General features: G+C 42.3%; 2 protein-coding genes across 7 annotated transcripts in view; one reads left to right on the top strand and one right to left on the bottom strand.

Moving 5' to 3' along the window:
• Positions 1–10,694, bottom strand: part of ddr1 (discoidin domain receptor tyrosine kinase 1) — a 79,735-nt gene extending 69,041 nt beyond the window's left edge. For 4 of the 6 annotated variants that reach the window (XM_015950263.3, XM_015950265.3, XM_015950267.3 and 1 more), the window contains exon 1: positions 10,492–10,694. The gene's annotated coding sequence lies outside the window, so the exon portion shown is untranslated. Of the gene's footprint in view, positions 1–500; positions 571–9,220; positions 9,355–10,491 lie in introns of those variants that run through there. The other 2 variants (XM_054741060.2, XM_070551101.1) reach the window with 2 other exon arrangements.
• cldc1 (C-type lectin domain containing 1) overlaps positions 1–20,466 on the top strand; it is a 182,627-nt gene that overhangs the window by 69,372 nt on the left and 92,789 nt on the right. The window lies entirely within an intron of this gene.

Below are 20,466 nucleotides of genomic sequence, written 5' to 3'. Positions count from 1 at the left end.
GCAAATAAATTTTCACAGTTGATGCTAATACCTACTCTCCTTCAAGGGATGTGCTCCTGGCTGCAAAGCATTGCACCTTCAAATACAAGATGTTGTCTTTACTTGTGAGTGTTCATGTATGTGTAGACAACTTGTTGATATATGTAGATACATAAACTTGTTCATATTCAGTACAAGTTACATAGATCTTTTTTGCTTCCGTTAGTTGAAAAATGAGAAAAGCCCCTTGAGAAAACAATTGTGAATTAAATCGCAATTGCAATAATGAAGAAAAAAATCGCAATTAGATTATTTTCCAAAATCGTTGAGCCCCAATTCATAGTGCCAAAATATCCTCCAGTTCAATCCAGTTTTACAGACTTAATGTGGCTAGTTAAAGTTTGGTCACTAAAACACGCAGTTTAAGTCAACACCGGCACAAAACTAGCTTTAGCATCCTAGAAATACCATAAAATTAGCTAAACAAATATTAGCACACTGAAATAATAAATAAATCCTACCCTTGTCTGATACGTAACGTGCAAAAAGCTTCTTAAGTTACTGGAAAATAGTTGTCAATCAAAATGTTGAAGTGTTGGCGGTTAGCTAAGCTAAATTCCAAGAAGTAGTCTGATCCGGGTTCTGTTCCAGGCCGAGGCAGATGTTTTACCGCAGGCGTTTTTGTGTCGGTAGTTTTGTTTGGTTAATAATAGAAATGTGTGAAACATGATTTCATCATTATGAATAGAATAATTCAGGTCAACTCCCAGAAGGGATGAATAAAATAAAAGCATGTTTTTGAAGATATATCCTGTCATTCGTAATTTATTTTTTAGGAAGGGGGAAAAAAAACAATTGAATCAGAAAATCGGATTTGGAATAAAAAAAGTCGGAGAATAGGTTTTTAAAGCACATCGCCCTTCCTTATTAGCTACCACAAAAATAAATGAATTTAAAAAGATACAAGCAAACAAGTGATCAAAGTGTGGTGACCTGGTTAATATGAAGCCAGATCTTTTCCAAAACTAACCACACAAACACCTCTCTGTTAAAAGACTTAGGCGCAGGCTGATACCTCCATCAGACTGGCAGCCCTACTCCCTCTCATCAGAAAAAGAGCTAAATTACACATCTCACAACACTTTCCTCATGGTAATGTACCCCTTCAGATCCATGGATAGAGAGGGAGAGGCGCACACATCAAACACACTTAGCGAGGCTGTTGGTGCATCTCTAACTCAGACACAGACGAGACATATTTAAAAAGAAGGTAACCTTCGATGTTTAACACGACTGTCTTCCGTGTTCCAAAGAGGGTTCACACTTTGCCAGGAGCCATTTAATAGAATACCGAACCACGAGGTGGTACGGTGTGTGCTGGCGGCTCGAATGAAAATATATGGAACAAAAGGCAGAGAAAAGAATAGGCCACATGCTGACTTTTAACTACACTTCCATCTTTTATACGGTTCTTCTTTCATTTTTTCCCAAAAGCTGCAACCTGAACCAAGGAAGTTGCTGAAGGAGCATGGTTCACAGTTTGTTTCAGCTGGATGCCTTCTCTCATCAGATCATTTACGGAACATCATAAGACTTAAAGAAGAAGTAAAAAGCATCGCCACAGCTCTAAAGTCTGGTAAATTACCTAAAACAATATCCCACGAGTGAACGTTCAAGTCCACAGACTTGATTTGAGGATCTAGAAGGGAAATCTCACGAGTCAAACGGACTTTTCTAGCCTGCTTTTTTTTTCCACTTTAGGCTACATTAGCCACTGCGTGAACAACGCAGTCCAATCCCCTCCAAGCATCAACGTAGGAGCGGCAACATAGGTGTCGAGTTTAGACCTGGAAGCAGAAATAAAACGTAACTGTACTTCAAAGTCCTACAGTGTTGTACGGGTGAATCAGATCACCGTTACTATTTAATGAGGTCATAAAATATGGATTAAGAATGAGAAATTATACATTAGGGAACTGTAACTTGTCAGCTTCTAGACTTTGTCTTTTACTGATGATGCAGAAGCACACAAAGAATTAATAATATCCAGATCTTCTATCTTTTGTTATGATTCATTAAGTTTTTCTCCCATGACTCTTTCTAATCGCCAAGCGTTAGCATCTGTGGAGCTGCGTTATACAAATGTAAAATAATAAAGGCTCACACCGTCGCCTCACAGCAGGAATCCAGTCGGGGTTTGAGTCTTGTGCATATGTAAGTTTTCTTCTGGCTCCAATTCAATCAGATCTCCTCAAGTTGTCAAAAAGGCTTGTTTTAAACAGAGGTGGAAAGAAATGAATAACATTTAGTCACATTACTGTAAGCGAGTGGCTTTTTAGTGTATTTATACTTTAAGTCGTTTTTAAAGTCTGTACTTTTAATTTTACTTGAGTATATTTTCGTAAAAGAATTGTAATTCGCTACATTTTAAATCATTTCCGATAAAGAGTTAAAAAAATTATAGGCATAATAAATTAAAAATATTATGCAATGCAGTGTTGGAACAGGAAGAGATACACCTGAATGAGCAGTAGGGTTGTCACGGTAACCGGTGTAGTGGTAAACCCCAGTAAAAAAGTTGACAATAATAATAACCATCTTGTTTTTTTAAAAATATATTTTCTCAGTGGACCCTTACCAGCCACCGTATCATCTGCTGAAGTTGTCGGCGGCACATGCGCACTTTGTTGTTTACAACCAAAACTTTCTTGAAGCTAAAGCTGAAATAATGGCCAAAGGAGGAGACGGCTGCGCTCAGCACATTTATTATCCCTCAAAGAAGACAAAGTGGGAAGTACGGGCATATTTTGGATATTTGAAGAATGCCGAGAGACAGTTGATAGAAGACGGCTATCCTGTTTGCAGCACGTGCAGAAAAAGTGTCTGTCAAAGGCAGCAACGCTTCAAATCTCATCACACATCTGCGTGACCATCACCCACAACTCTACAGTCAACGCAAGGCAAGCTAACGTTAGAGTTTTAGCCAAAATGCGTGATCCGAGGATTTGGGTTGAGGGAGAATGCAACAAGTCGCTATATAAAGCAGCTGCAGCGCTGCTACCTGCATATAAACCGTGTCGCGGACACCCCCGTGTTGAAATGACGCTATGCATTACGGGGCTCCCAGGGGCAGATAAGAGTTGGTCTCTCTCCGAGAATAATTATGAATTTAACAACGATTACTGCCTGATGACATTTTCCCAGATCTGCAAAGCTCACTGGAAGGACACAAACCGAGGACAATATTTTCCTGATATAGGGTTTATTACTCAAGTAAGGGTAAAAAAGTATCTGATTAGAAGGCTACTTAAGTACTGAGTATCATCTGGTCTAATATTTTTAAAATGATGGCATCAAACAGACAAAAAATAAGAAGTTATGGGCAAATATTGGTATTTTAAAGACTAAAGGGAAAAAATGTAAACAAATAAACAACATTATTACAAAACAACACATTTTAGGCTAAATTTAGACAAACTGAGGACAATATTTTCCTGATATTCAGGGTTTATTTAGTTGTCTGAAAATGTAACACGTTTAAAAAAATACCGCGATAATACCGAAAACCGTGATAATTTTGGTCACAATAACCGTGAGGTTAAATTTTCACACCGTGACAACCCTACTGAGCGGTGTGGGTGTACACTTTTTATAATGAGGCCAAGCAGCCACTGTTCCCACAGTTTTGATCAAAAACATCAGTTTGGTCACTCTGATACACTCGTAGTTTACCCCTCTCTCTCTCTCTCCTGTGGGTTTAAACACGCACCTTCGTGCACCGGTGTTACGTCATCAGTATTCTGCTCAGTTTGGTAGCCGGACTAGATTCCGTGTTTTAAATGCGTTTCCCTACCGTTCCGCACAGCAGCGACAAAATAACGTTTTGCGCTTTGCTAATAAAACAGGAGACCTGCAGGCAGCCTCTGTAAGGTAAAACATCTTCATACTGGTGCTGATTCAGTTGTAAACATGCTCCATCCCAGCATGTGTGTGTGTGTGTGTGCACACGCGCAAACGTGTTATGAGCTGGTATTGTGATTTTGCACTGCTTAGATGTAGCCATCTTTACGCTGACAAAAATGTAACTAAGTAACTTTTACTTTGAGTACTTTTATTTACAATACTTTTTACTTTTACTTGAGTAAAAAAAAAATCAAAGTATTGGTACTCGTACTTAAGTAGGAAATGTTTGTACTCTCCACCTCTGGTTTTAAAGCTACACCGAGCATTGTGTCCACATCGCCGCCTGTGACAGCAGAACCCGACAGCGAGGGTGTTACTTTGACTTGAGCCCACCTTCTCTGCGTCTTGTTTTCTGTACTGGAGAGGTTCCAGTCCTGTGATTTAGGGCTGCACGATATTAGGGAAACCGATATTAGGAAATTCGATAACAGTGCTTAATATTGCGATATCGATATTACTCACGATAAATGAACAAATACTAAAGAATGCAGTTTTGATGTCGTCTGGCGTGTGACGTCTGCTCTGGGTTCAAAGCAAACAAAAACTAATGCATGAATTCCATTACAGCATACCATTTTTATTGCAAAAATATGCAGCTGCACCTGCTGCTGTATTAGCAGCAAAACAACAAACTGCATGCATGCAGTTTCTCAGTGACTTTAAAACATCACCTCCACCATAAAACTTTTTCTGATGCTCCAAATACAGAAAAACATCCCTTACCAGGGTTCTTAGAATAAATAAAAATATCAGAAAATAAGTTTAAATGTTAAATAATAGTTAACATCACTTAAATGCAACAGCAAATTCTCTCATTGCTACTGAGCATTTTCTTATGATATAAGGCTGTTGCTGTAATTAGGAAGTGAACGGTGCCGGGCCAAACTAGGAGAATATTAAGATTTTCTGAGGGAAAGAGAAAAACAATTGTCTACCTTCCAGAAGAGGAACTGGCAAAAAACTACATGGAAAATATGTGAAAATGTTTGAACAAGTTTACCTGGATCTTAAAAAGCAGCTCAGATGATGAAACTGCAACTATGATTCTGAACAAGCTCACAAATTGAACTAGCTCCTCTAAGATAACCAGCTAGCAGAGCTTCTGACTGACAGTTTATGTGCAGCAGCAAATCAACTATCCTGATTAACAAGGTTATAGAAGCTCATAAATGAAAAATCACTTTGATGTGTGGGGGAACTTTTCCAGGCCCTCTTTAGCAGGGTGGGACTGGGAGGAGAGTGCTGTAGCCTTTTAGCTGGAAGCTAACCGGAGCCTGGGGCTAACGGTGGGTTGGTTCACCGGCAAGTGTCGGAGTCAGCCCGGTTATTATCAGCTGCTTAACGACACAGAGCAGACTCACGTTCACGTTTGAAAGCAGCGCTGATTCCAGAAACCTCAGCACAAAGTGTGTTCGTTAATCTGAGCCAGCATGACGAACAAGGGAAGCGAGCGGCAGCGGAAAGTGGGGGCGGAGAGGAGATAGTGGAATTTTGGGGTAAGAGTCTACGTAGGGGGCGGGCGTATTACGTGAACGGACCCATCTGATTGGCCGCATATCAGAAGGGCTACATTTGATTGGTCAAATAATACTTCCGCGTAAAAAAACAGAGCTGGTTTACAAAAAGTTGATGTATGACACGGATGGAAATGTTTGAACCAAACATTTATCACAGTTTTTGACGTGCTTTGCGATGGACCTATCGCACGTCCTGTTATCTCGATGACGATAATTTTTCGAAATATTGTACAGCCCTACTGTGATTCAATCAGTATTGTCCTTTGCTCTCCTGGCTCAGGTCACCAAGCAAACTTTCATTTTGGGCGGCTGTGATTCGATATGAGCGGCTCAGCCTCCGTGTCTTTTGTTCAGCTTTTAAAGCCTTTGATTCACCTGCACTGATGGGAGTAAAACCTCAAACCTCGAGGCTGGTCCTGGGGTTCAGCTTACCCTCCTCCTGCATGGTGAGCCATTTATTTTTGTCAAATCCAGCAGCTTTGAGACTGCTATTCCCTGTTTATGTTTCATCAGACAGTCCAAGTCACTTTTCTAAAAGTTTGTTTTCTATTACGCAAGTCTAGGCTTCTTCACCCTCTAGTGAAGAAGGTCTTATTAAATGTATTTATTGCTTTGATTGTGGGCATCAGCTGTAGACCCTCAGCTCCTTCAAGATTATTTCACAAGATAAAAGACAAAATCTTGGATATGAGAGGAACCATGGCCTGATTTAGTCATCTCAAATCAACCTAGTTCAGACAGAAAAGATGAGGTTGAAAGGTGGAATGTTTTTCTGGCTGTTCAACCAAGCAACTTTTGAAAATACACTATCCAATGGTCCAACCTCTTCTTCTTTACAGTACAGCATATCGTCTCCCTGCACTGATATATATAGTATTACCAGATTCTTGCCAATACTCACCCCTGTTATATTCATTTATATCACAGGACGTGCGAACCACCAAATAGTTTCTGACCGCTCCTCCAGGGGATGGGTCAAATGCAGAGGAAAAATGTCACCAGTGTGTGATGACTAATGGGACTCCAGCTTTAATTGGTGCTGGGTCATTTTTACCACCTCCTCTGATTTTAAAGAACCGGGTGAGTGTTTCCAAGAAATAAACACCCAGAATTCTGAAGGATTCGTCACGCTCTACATGATTCCTGTGGATGTAGAGGAACACGGTGCACTATTGGTGCACTTTAAGAAGCTGTACCACCCTGAGTCACGTAAAAATGGGACTCAACGTAATACATGTGGCAGCCCCATCTAGTGGACAAGTTTTGTTTCTGGGCACGCGGTCATCGTCCATTCATCGTTATCAAGGTGAAATCCTCAATATATCGTGATATTGATTTTAGGCCACATCGCCCAGCTCTAATTCATCGCTATGGCAATCAGTTTACGGGGCAGTCCGCCATACACCGTTTAAGAAGCAAAAACATCCTTTTATTTTTAAATCAAGGATTGAATAACCTATCTGCTTGTGCCTCAAAGAAAAATCCAAGTCTAAATTGTCCAAGGTTGATGCCAAAGCTGTTAATGAGCGCCATTCCTGAGCCGATGCCATCTTTGAAGTGGTTTTCCATTGTAGCTCTGAAGCCTAGCCCATCAAACAGAGGCCGACTGCTGTGACTGGCCAGACACAAACTGCTCAGGCCAATGGTAGAGTGGCTGAGGCTACGATGGAGCATAGCTAGACCAACATGCAGAGCTAAATCTTTTGCTACTGCTACGGATGTTTCATTTCTCCCTGAGATCTGGTCCCAGATTGTTGCGACGTCTTGACTACATATTGGTGTTTGAGAGACGGGATGGAGTGCAGTCGTGTGAGTAAAATGTACAGGAGGACTAAAGACACACCCTTGAGGTGCACCAATGATGACTGAAGGAGGGGGAGATAAGCTTCACAAATTATAGTCTGTTTCAAAAGAAAGTAATTCATTCATGCATTGTTTGAACGTTTCAGTTCAGCCATTTATCGATCACAGAGTCTGGGTTGATGATGCAGAAGGCTGAGCTAAAAGTCAGTTAACAGCAATCTAGCAGAATTCCCAGGTCGTCTCAGCAGGGTGTGGAGGTTGATGGAGATTACAAAGCTCTCTGGAGTCGTTTCCCCTTTTAATGTTTTTGTAAACTCAATTAAAACTTTGTCTCATTAGCCTCATCATCAGGTCGTCTCTTTGCCACCTTGCTATCCCTGGGTCAGCAGAATTAATTACACGTCTAAGATCTGAGGTTGAAGAGGCTGTGCACACATGTGCCTTGATTTAAGATGCTCAAATGAAAATAGGCTTTACAAACACAAAACACCACCCTAAACAAAGATAATGATACAAGTGAATGGAAACCATCATAATTCCATTATACACCTTTAATAGAGCAACATCCCTTCACTGCAGTTGCAAAGAACTGTCTGCAGGACGACGAAGAAACGAACAACCTCTCAATCATAAAAATGAAAACGATCTGGAAATGCCTCTCATCTAAAGTTTTCCATCAAGAATTCTGCAGGTTGAGACAATGAGACGGGAAGCTACACTAAAACGCCCTGATGTAAGACAGAGACAAGTGGATTATATTTATGCATTAAGGGCATCCTCGAAAGAAAGAAAAAGAAAGAGCAAGCACATAAATAATCAGACAAGGGGGGGGGGGGGTAAGATGGATGGGCAGAGGAGGAGGGGGACAGATGAAACATCTTCTGCAGCTTCAAAGAGAAACTGAGATTTAAGATGAAGGAGGAGAATCTGCTTCCTGTGTTAGACGTAGAGAAAGTGACAGATTGCCAGAATGATCTATTAAGACATCAAAAATATGTTGGATATCAGTCAGGGAAGGGGGGGACAAGATAAACAACGATCTGACAGAAGGTAGGACTTCAGAGACGAAGATTCATGCAGAGGATTACAAAAAGATGAGAGAACCCACTGACAGCTGAAGCTGCAGAAAACCCCGAGATCCTCATAGAAGTTTCCCCACCAGCCATGGAAAGACTAATTTGTTGGTCTGGGAGATTTTTTGAGCTCCACATGCATGTAACAACAAATCTGACAAAAAGCATGTCTAGACTGGAAGGGAAATTGGTTTTGAGAAGGCTGATGGTCAGAGCTCTGCCCTCGATTGGGTTCATTTACAGAGCGATCGCAGCGCGAGGAGGAAAAGTGACCGTGTCATAGCTCTGGACTCGAATGAATTCTTCCACCGGCCTTTCTGTTCAGCCTGTCGGGAGCCAATTACAAACCAACTCAGACTTTCTCGAGATGCAAGACAACACACAAAAGAGACCGTTCATATGGACTGAAAACACCACTCATTACCGCGTTCTTTCATGTGGTTAACTACCGCCGGCTGTAAAGATCAGGCAACTGTGCAAAACATCTCGTTTGATTCATTCTGTGCAATGCCTGAAATTCAAACGTCCTTTAGGTTGTCCGTTCTTGTCCCCCCAGTCGCCAAAACCAATGGCTGACACCAAAACAACGGCCCAGATAGAGAACAAGAGGTCAACCAGACCAACCCACTGTTGGGGACGAAAACTTCACCCTCATTTACAGGATTTCAGTCACAAAACGGCAGCATTACTGCAGTTTTACCATTTTCACTTGTTCGTAGTCTAAAAATGCTCAGCGAGACTTTTGTTGAGTCTGATAACAAGCAGAGATGTTTCAGAGGCTTCTCCACAAAATATATGATGCAATTAAAGCAGTTTCATCGTAAGCCTGCCAAGACAAATCGATAAAAAAAATGGTTTCCCAAAAGCGTACACGCTCATACTCACATTAACTGGTCTATCCAACTATTTGAAATATTCTGCGTCTCGATGGGCAGCACAGCTGATAAAATGCAGCTTTGCAGGGCCGACGGCTCTCATGGGACGCTGTGGGAGAGTTAGCAGCCAGATGCCCATTAGACAGAGATCCATGTGCTGGCTGTGAGGGACTGAGCACCAGCACTCCAAGGTCCTCCTCACTTTATTTCCCTGCCATCGCTCCAGAGGCTGGAAGGGAGGGATCGTGAGAGAGAGGGGGGGGGGGAAGCATTTTATTGCCTCCATCTATTGGTGAAAAGCACAGACACCCCCACCACCTACCCTCTTAACAGTTTAACAATGCTACACCTCCCCAGCCCTGACCAGAAAACGCTCTCAATGTTTTTATGGGTTGAAAAAAAAGAGTGACTTCTCGCTGAACTGCACACCCACTGAAGCACATTGTTACCTCCTCCATCAGGCCACCTCCACCTCCCTACTGAAAACACCATCACTTGGGAACGAGCTGGCAGCAGAAGCAATCGCACCCACATTCTGACCTTGGTTCTGCAGCTGAAATGTGTGTTTTTGGGGGCGGGGTGTGACCTTCTGTGTTGGCTTTTTAATCCACTTCTCTGGATTAATAGTTTATTACACCATGTGATCCGTTCACCGACACATTTGTCTCCTGCTGCCAAGAAAAAGTATCCAAACCCTGTTGCAAATCTGAATCAGAACCTCCCTGTTGGTGGTTTCAGGTATGGTTCTGGAAGCTGAGAGAGAGAGCAGGGCTGGAGGACACCTGTGTGAGGTCACGGGGGTCAGCGGTGCAGGTGTGATGCTCACCAGCTGGGTAATCTTTACATGATGGGAACTTTTCTAGATTTTTTTTACTAGTTTGGTCAACTCAATGATGGTTTGAATGTAAGAAACAAAACATTAAGTGTCCGGAAGTTAAAAGTTTTTTTATTTCTCAAAGAATGAAAGAAGGTTTCTGTACAGGAATCACGTTCAGGGGGAAGTGGATCAGCTTCAGATCCAAATCATGAGCCGGCTGGGGTGTCCTAAATGTGTTCGTCTCTCAGTAAAAGCGAACACTGCACCTCAGCTGCTTCCACCGAGTCCGTGGCCGGTGTCCAGCAGCAGCACCCGGAGCAAACCGAGACTTACAGACGCCAAGCCACCGCGAGAGAGAGGCGCGCGCGCACACACACACACAGCTGGAAATATTCGCTGCAATATTATAACAGTCGTTTATTCTGAAGCGTGTGGAGAGAATTATTCGTTCAGACTCCACTTACCTGGAAAACGGCCGAGAAGAAAGCGTAACCAGTAGTCCAAAGTTTAGAGAAAACTACAACACAATAATCCAAAACTCAAAGTTTTCGGCTGAACGCGGACAGTCTGACTTTTTTAGAGCGGCGAGGCTTGTCTACAAAGCGGGGAGGAAACACGGCGCGCACCGCGCTGGGGTCTGTGCAGCTCGGCCCCTCTCCGAGTATGAGCCCGGACTCAGCGCCTGCTCTCCGGGCTCCGGGGCCAGCAGGCGCCGCCAGGTGCTCATTTACATAACTGCACCGACTGTGGCCAATCAGAGCAGCGAGCAAGGTGTCTGATTGGAGATCCGGCACACTGCCCGTCCAATCAGAGCGTAGTGTAGGAGGAGCTTGTGTCGTGACAAAGGGGAGGGGTTACTTTTAAGTAGAGTAATGTTTTTGCATGCGTTTTGGTGGCATCAATTAAATATCTCATGAACTACTGGACTTATTTTAAAGTGACAATGTGCAGTTTTTACCCTTAATCTCTAGAATTATCTATCGAAATGTTGTTGAAAATGAATTAAATGATGCCTTGTTGAAAAATATTGGCGGCTTTGTTAACATATAATCGTAAAAATCAGGTTTAACCTCCTGAAACCCCAATTTGTATTTGGTGTGATGTAAAATAAAATTAAAATTAAATAAAATTATTGACAGGTTTCCTAGATTAAACCGAAATAAAACATTCTTAACTTCAATTCAATATCAAATGTTTCTAAATTATAAAAAAAAGGTCTAAGTTGATGAGAATAAAATATTCCAGATGCAAGAAGCCAATGTTTGTATACATTGTCTTAGGGTCTCAAGAGGTTAAAATATATGGGAGTGGGTCTAAAGCCTAGTTTATGCTTCATCATCTGCGTCGGTACTGAGACACACCATTATCCATCCCTGCGAGGACTCTCCAGCAGGCTCGTAAGGAAGGACGGAGTGGAGCCCACTTTTCTAAATATTTGCCGAACGAGACAGAGAACGCAACTGTGAATGGTCAGGATGCCACTTTCATCTACAGTGCTGCCATTGCGCCCTCAAAAACACAACTTGAGCTGAAGATATCCAGTGGATACAGGAGCAGTTTGAAGAATACCTCGCTGAAAAACTCTAAATATGAACGTTTCATTCACCTCTGACTGGAGGGGTAAAAATATACGCAACAAGCATTTTATTTATGAATGGAAATTATGGGAAATGTGGGTTTAGACGTGGCGTGCACATGAAGAGGTGGAGGAGAATGAGGGACAAATTTGTCTGTTTTAAAAAGTCACAAATAAAAAAACACTAAATAAACACAATCGTAAATTACCGATCTTGGAGATGACAGGATAGGGAGCCTAAGTCACGCCCACCTACTTCCGTACCACTGGTCCCCGGAAGAACAAAATGATGAATGCAAGCCAATGGGGCTAAAAACGGTATTTTCTAATTCCGCTTGTTTTGTGCCATGGATTTCACATATGATCTCCATGAATTTTAAAGACACATTTTGATACCAGGAACGTGCTAATTTTCAAACGGGGAAAACGCTATTTTAGGTTTAAGTCCAGGACTACAAATGTGCTTCACGAAAGTGACGTCGTCAACCAAACTGAGGGGAAAAAGCTGTATATTCAACAAACTTCCCACAGGAGGAAAGAACAACCATAAATCTGGTCATTTGGTAAGTAGCAGCTACGTTAGGGGAGAGGAGATTATGTGGTGACGTCACATATGCGACGTGCCGATTTCTGGTTTGCAGTCATGTTAATTACAAACTTTTACAAGTTGATAAATCTCAAAGTATGTGACTGGCATGGTCGAAACACTCATCATTACTTTTCATTTAAATTGCAGTACAACACATGTGCGATCTAAACGGTCGGTGAAATGTTGGCTCCCAACCCCATGACCCCTTCTCACTCTTTGAAATTTTCAAAAGTTAACAGCCCAGGGGTCTCATTTATCAAACATTGCGTAGAATCCTTACTAAAACCGTACTTAAGCTCAGCAAAAAAAAAAAAAAGTACTTACGCCAAGTAGGTTTGTGATCTATCAAACATGGAGTACGCACAGCTGCATGCAATCTCCTTTTCATGAATCGGAGACTAACGAGAAAGGTTCTCAGCTGCATTTTAGTCACATCCCGCCCTCACCACGCCCACTTACTGCCATAAATAGTCAATGCAAAGTGCCTCGTGGATCTCAAGCATATACATAAGCCGGCTGTTGCAGCGCTCCGCCAATGACATGGCGACCGTAGATCAAGGCAGATCAAGGAAGCGCAATTTCACAGAAGCAGAAATTCAGGTACCTGTGGGTGAGGTGGAGAAATGAAAGGAAGTGCTTTTGCAAAACAAATAAGAGAAAATCCACAGAGTGGCACAGCATTGCTGAAGCCGTCAATGTCATGAATTCTTCAGAGAGATCTGTGGCGGATATAAAAAAAAATAGTTTAGTCGGGATTCGATCCCCAGACTCCTGGGTGAAAGTCACGCGTGCTGACCAGTCAGCCAAACGAAAATCTCCCCTGTACAAGGAGCCAGGGCGCATGATCAATCGAGTCACAGTGACAGGACACACACTGTCACAGACGCATGACATTCTGTCTCAATCTGTCCCCACGTCCGTATTCTGCACTTCAGGCTGTGTGTGTGTGTGTGTGTGTGTGGGGGGGGGGGGGGGATCTTGTTCTGTGTGAAAACGAAGCAGTACAAGTGATAATGCTGCAGGATTTCACAATTTTATCCTTCTCAGCAGCAGCACTGCAGGTGCTCTCCATGTCCAAAATGTGCGTAAGCAAGGTCCTTAGTCAACTTAAAGTTGCGCACATTTTTCCACTAAGTTTTCTTTCATAAATCCCAAAGTTTGCGTTGAAAGTTGCTTACGCAGTTTTCCGACCCGTTTTGTGCGTAAGCAAGCTTGATAAATGAGGCCCCAGGTCTTACTCAAACACAAAAACACGGCTTGCTTGCATTGATTTAGGTATACTACTCCCTCTCGCCAGGAAAAATACACACCATCACTTTAACGAAACTCTTAAAATGTAATCATCAGATGTATCTACATCTGATTAGCTTTTGAAGTCCACCTCGCTCTAACTAGCTACCATAGCTAACGGACGTTAGCATGTGTTAAAATGGCCATAAATCAATCAGTTTTGCAGATTTAGAGCTACAATTTGGTGTCATATTCAAGAGTCCTGCTACACATCGTACAAGATTTTTGCTTAAACTTCTCATGAAAAACAGAAAATATTTTGTAATTCTTCACTGGAAGTTTAGCATTTATACATTTAGGCAAACCCTATATCCAATATGGCTGCCACAGCTAAAGGGCAGACACAAAAAAAATTTCTAAACCAGTCATTTATACAGATTTTGAGCTACAATTTGGAATCATAGTTATGTCCTCAGTAGCGTATTCAGAGGGCTACACGTCATGGAGCTATTTAGCTTAAAACAATACTATTTATTAGTCAACCCAGTCAGTTTTAAATAAAATACCACTGGATCTGCCGTCATAACTCACTGACTTTTGCAAGCGGCTCAGTTCAAGATGCTGCAAGTAATCAACCTTTCCAAACACAATATAAATCAGAAAATTACACAGCTATTGAGCTCAATTTTGCTGTGTTGGTAGATGAGAGGAGAGTCAGTCATAACACATTCCAAGAGCGAACACAAAGTTTTGCTATATTGCGCATGATTGCACAATTATTTTTGAAAGACTGGACCAAAACAGCAGAAAATTCATCATTTCTAAACAAAAGATAATCTTAGTATAAAACTGGCTTGAAAGCGAGCGAGCATTGGATGATATACAGTAATTTCCAGACTATAGAGCGCACCTCAATATAAACCGCACCAACAACAAAAAAAAAAAAGGTTTTCTACACACACACGCCGCACTCAAATACAAGCTGCGGCGCAGCAGCCACATGCAGGTCTCCGGCACACAGCGCATGTATGGACATAACATAAGATAATTAGACAAAAAGACGCTACACGGAGGTTATTCATTGTTGTTTTAATTTTAAAAAAAAAATAAAATTTTAAACACGGGTGAACATGCCTGCAAGTTTAGAAAAGAAAACAGCACTGATAGCATTCATACTTCTGGATGGTTATAAAATAAAAACAGAACTGACATGTTATTACCGGTAATTTGCATTTTTAGAAGAAAAGAACAGCGCTGACAGCATTAATAAGCCCTGGATGATTAGAAAATAAAAACTGCACACAAAACATGCCTGGTTAGTAAATAAAACACACTTGCCTACCAGAAAAAGTCATTTGCTCTCATCTTCCTCTTGCGCACTAAAGCCATTAAAGTCCTCTTCTTCAGTGTCGGAGTTGAACAGCCTCAGAAGAGCTTCGTCACATACCTTTTCTGTGGCGATGTCAGCGTCGCTGTCCGTGTTGCTGTCATCATCCCCGGGTGAAGCTGGCTTGAATGAGTTCTTCCCGCTGCCGTCTGTAGCGCCGAACCATGGATTCATTCATGCCAAGCTTAGGGCGGCAGCACCGTTTCCCTCATTTACTGACAGATCGATGGCCTTCAACTTAAATGCGGCATCATATGAACTCACACGTGTAGTTACCATGATGAGGGGGTATGGATTTGAAACAAATTCTTCGTCGTGCCGGCTGCTTGCATGTGCTAAATTAAAATGAGCACTTTCTTCGATTTCCACTTTTGACTTCCACCTGTTTCACTTTCTGCTAAAGCGCCCCCTAGTGGCAGGTGAAGGGAAATCTTCAGTAAAGCCGCACGGTTCAAAGCATGGGAAAACGTTGCGGCTTATAGTCCGGAAAATACGGTACATTGCTTCAAGGAATGTTGGGGCTTTAATTTGCTTAGATTTGGTCGCAATAACATCTAATTCTCTACTATCTCTTTGTAAGAAACCTTCTCTGTTGTGTTTCGTAGCTGATTTTTGACTATATGCATTTCTGAAGCGCCAAAAATCAGACTTAGGGCCGTTCACTGTGGACCGCAGCACACATCCTTGGTATTTACCTTGAAGGGAAACTTTATTACAGAGTATTGGTGGTGTAACTGTATACTATTAGTTCCCATGGGCCATAATGACTGAGATTGAAGGGTGTGCAGTAAAACAGAGCTGAAACCAGGACAGTTGTTGATAAGAGACCCCGAGGCAAAGCAGGACTTAAATATGTTGTCATATTCAAAAGAGCCATGTTTGAGTTTTTATGCTGTATAACACAAGTTTGCCCCACACAGTTTGAAATGGTTATGAAGCAGGTTAAGTGCTTGTTGCTACTTGTCTGGCGAAGAGGAGGGGAATTTTAGCTGGAGCTCAGTCAGCGACGAGGGACAATAAAGGTTATTTACACACTCAGAGCTCCACCTTGGATAAACATGGAAGGAGATTATAGATCCTGGTGTGAGGACTTAAAAGAACTTTTAAGATCCTTTAAAATCCTAAAACGAGGCAGCGCTCTCTTTAAATCAAAATGAGTTTTAGATGAAAAGGTTTGTGTCCTTGCCGTAGCATATTTACTCTTATTTTAGAGGTAAACGATTAAAGGTGCAATATGTAAGAATGAAGTAATTTGACATCCTCTGTTCAAATTTGATTACTGCAGCTCACTTTTCTAAACAAAAAGATGAATAAATACATTGTCATACCTTAGGTGTTTTACAGTAGGGAGCACTTATACTTTTTATGTCGTTAGAGGAAGTGTGCCATCTTGCTGTTATAGTTCTGAACGACTCATTAGAGGAAGTAAAAACCCACAATTGAATCATTAACTCATTCACTGCCAATGACGACTAGAGTCGTCATTTGCATTTTTTTACTGTGTGGACATCGGAACGAGCCACCGCACCATGAGAACAAACCACTCATCTCTAAAGCCGATCTTCATCCGCATATGTCACACGTCACATGATCAGAAAGCAGAAAATCCATGTGTTAGGAGATCGTTTTGGGCCACTGCTGTAAAAAAAAGTGAGGCGCGAACCGGAAAAGCTTCTGCCGATCACAATTCAACAACGGATTATGAAAGAACGGATAACGCTCGAAACGCACGGATTCTTCCTGATGTAAGAGGTGAGTCTCCACTTTGTTTTGGTTGTTTTGGCGTTGACATCATCCTAGCGCGCAACGTTCTGTGACTCTTAAAAAAACAGTAAAAACGGAGAGAAACGCTGGCAGTGAAGGACTTTACTGATAAGGAAACGGCTGGCAGCGAATGAGTTAATCACTTCAAAAATGTTGTTTTCGGTTAGCATTGTTAGCTCAACATTAGCCTCTAGCCTGCTTCACCCAATAATGGAATAAAATAAAAGGATGCCATGGCTTCTTATGGGTACAAAAATACCTCTGGAGCATTTTGCCTGCTGGCGTCAAGTTAAAAATGCCGGCTCTGCAGCGTTAGCTCGGCACAGACTCGGCCACCTCGCAGGCTCACAGAACGTAAATAGTGACTACGTCCCTCTTTGGTTTTTTTAAAGAAGAAAAACCGAAATCTGTTTCCTTCCAACATGATTGAGACGTTTGACTGTTGGGATTATTTCACAGTAGAATTCTTATAAATTGGCCCTTTAAAATGTTTTTATTTATTTAAGAGTTGATTGTCAAAAACCCCACTCTTTATGCCTTTTGGTTTTGCAGTTAAAAAATCACTGATGCCACCTTTTCATCAGCTTTCACTCCCACATCCTCACACCCCCCCCCCCCCCCCCCCCCCCCCGTCACCCTCCATTGTTGTCTCCCAGACTTTTGTTTTTGTCTCAAAAGAAGACTCAGGCAGGATTTTCATCTGGCCTGGCCTCTTTCTCCTTGCATTTCATTAACATTTAACATTCTCTCATCGCTTTTCAATCCAGAGCCACACCAAACCAGACGCTCGCCTTTCTCTGACTCGAAGCTTTGCCCTGTCTCACTTCCATCATAGCATCCATCATTAACTCGTGTGTGAAGTTATTTCTTGTTTCACCACGTCGTTGTCACCACAAATCAGTGTTCACGCCTAAACTTTGCGCTCAAGTTGTGCAAAGCAGATTAAGGGGTGATTTAGTCACATTTTTGACTTAAAGCGATACTGTAGAAATCACTGAGTTATTATCCGTGACATCGGTGAAAAGCTGTTAACGGATTCCCAGAAATGATCCTGCTGATGAGCACAGTTACTCGGGCTCTTGTTTCTCCTCTCCCCAAAGCACTTCCCTTCCCTTTTCAGCTCGATCCGTCGAGCACATCGTCCAACTGGCTCTGCTTTGTTCGTTGTCTGGGCAACTGCAAGTCCCCTGGCAGAAATTATGACCTTTCTCAGCATTATTTCCCTTCCACCTCATGCCACCCCTCTCCTGTTCCTTTTGTGTTACGCTTCAATATTGCCCCGATCCTTCCCTATATTTTTCTGTTTTCATTCCCAACACCCTCGGTTATTCTTTGGAGTTTTGGTTTGTTACTAACCCCCCCCCCCCCCCCCTTTCCGCCCTCCTCCCCTTTCAACTCGCTTTGAGTGAAAACCAGTGGAGCATAAAAAGCAGGTCTGATCCTGTGAGGAATTCACACAGTGTGAGAGATCCGGAATGAAAGAGAAAAAGTTGCATTGCACTTATGAGGCAGCGACGACGAGAAACCACTCGATGCCGAGGAAATAAAAAAAAGAAGAGCCACCTGAAACATCAATGGCGCGCCAAGGGCCTTCGAGTGAGCGACAAGTGTTAAAAGTTGTAGAAAAGTTTTGACTTTTTTGAAAAGATTGCTGCATTCACAAGAAAAAATACATTTTTTTCAAAAGCTTTTATTTAGCAGAGATGATAGATGATCTGTCAGTGTGCAGATGCAGCGTGAATTGATCACCTCTCTGGCATCTGATTAGAAATGGAGGCATTCACAATGGAGAAGTATTTCATGGAACAGCTCCTCTCTCTCTCTCTCTCTCTCTCTCTCTCTCTCTCTCTCTCTCTCTCTCTCTCTCTCTCTCTCTCTCTCTCTCTCTCTTCTCTCTCTCTCTCTCTCTCTCTCTCTCTCTCTCTCTCTCTCTCTCTCTCTCTCTCTCTCTCTCTCTCTCTCTCTCTCTCTCTCTCTCTCTCTCTCTCTCTCTCTCTCTCTCTCTCCCTAGCAGCCTGTCCACCTCCTGTTGTGGTCTGACAGCTGTGCAGGGCTGCAGGAATCAGACAGCACAGATCAGTTGCAGAATGTGAGGCTTGCAGAGCATTGGGAACCAATGTTAAACCGCATACCTCACATTCTACCCTCTGAAACATCTCTGCCAGGCTCGGACTCACAGCAAATGCTCAAAAACAATAACAGGCTCCATTTTACAAGGTAAAAAAAACCCTCCAAACTCTTATATTTTTGCACATCTGTGTTACGTCTGGACCATATGTATGCATCTACTGTGAGAGTCTGCACATGTGTAAATGTACAGTTCCCCGTGCACCTTAGCGCTCTCCCTTAATGTCTGTTTACTGTAACCATCAGTGTCACAAGCCTGAGGCAGGTTGTAGTTGATTGGTCCCTAGAGAGGATCTGGGAGGCTGGAAGTGTTAGGGGGTCACAGGGTCAGCGTCTGCTCCGGGAGGGGGTTCCTACATGGAAGAAAGAGGGTCTTTAAAACTATCTTTTTAGGAGTTTATTTCAACATTGCTTTTAGATTTTAGCAGTTTTCTTCCTAATTTTTGATTCCACACTATTAGGAAGCTTTCTTAACAAGGCACCTTGTTAAGAAGAGTCGACTGTCACGCTTTTGGCTCTGTAGTGCTGCTTAGAGCTAAATCCACGTTAGTTAAATTGACCAAGTACAAAGTACGGCTGAGATTGAGAGAAAATCCCTGCACGTTTGTTCGTACGACAGAGCTTTAAACAAATGAGATTCGGTGTAAAATCAGACCGAATAACCAGAATGCAACATTTAGCAGATAATACAGATGTGGCAGGAGAAAGAGAAAGAACAGAGCTGATAATAAAGCTACGTTTCATTTCTGTTGCAAGCTTGTTATAACAAAGAGCTCACGACAGGAGGCTGTTTAACACTGTGTTGCATCATTTCACCTTTTAAATTCAACTAAACGGGAAGCTTTAGAAAGCAGAGAAAATAATCATAACACTGGTTCTCGAACCTTTTATGTTTTGGCCCAAAAAATAAAAGCCTCAAAAACTTTCTATTAAAATATAAAGACACTGTTAATGAGCCATCTGAAGTTACGCCAAGCATTTTTCATTTGATCCAGTTAAAAGAGTGTAAGCCATCAGTCTAGATTGGTACATTGATTACACGGTAAACGTTGGTCCATCAATTATATGGCAAACATTAGTACATTGATTATAACGTTAACATTGGTACATTGATTATAACGTTAACATTGGTACATTGATTATAACGTTAACATTGGTACATTGATTATAACGTTAACACTGGTACATTATAACGTTAACATTGGTACATTGATTATAACGTTAACATTGGTACATTGATTATAACGTTAACACTGGTACACTGATTATAACGTTAACATTGGTACATTGATTATAACGTTAACACTGGTACATTGATTATATGGTAAACGTTGGAAATAGCCTGGCCTGCCAGACTTGCCCTCTGTCTTTTCTCCACGCAGGACGAGTTTGGATACTCAGAGGCAGAGAGCACCATGTGGGCAACGGTGGCACAGGAGTTAAGTGCTCGCCCTGTAATCGGAAGGTTGCAGGTTTGAGCCCCGCTCAGTCTGTTGCTGTCGTTGTGTCCTTGGGCAAGACACTTAACCCACGTTGCCTGCTGGTGGTGGTCGGAGGGACCGGTGGCGCCTGTGCTCGGCAGCCTCGCCTCTGTCAGTGCGCCCCAGGGCAGCTGTGGCTACATTGTAGCTCATCTCCATCAGTGTGTGAATGAATGGGTGAATGACTGGTTGTGTTGTAAAGCGCCTTGGGGGGTTCCAGGACTCTAGAAGGTGCTATATCAAATACAGGCCATTTACCATTTTTCCCATTTACCATGAGGGGCG

Source organism: Nothobranchius furzeri, chromosome 5 (assembly GCF_043380555.1).
Source record: "Nothobranchius furzeri strain GRZ-AD chromosome 5, NfurGRZ-RIMD1, whole genome shotgun sequence".
In the NCBI taxonomy this organism is placed as follows: domain Eukaryota; kingdom Metazoa; phylum Chordata; class Actinopteri; order Cyprinodontiformes; family Nothobranchiidae; genus Nothobranchius; species Nothobranchius furzeri.
The sequence above is the reverse complement of the archived record's forward strand: the minus strand, read 5'-3'. Positions and strand labels throughout refer to the sequence as shown.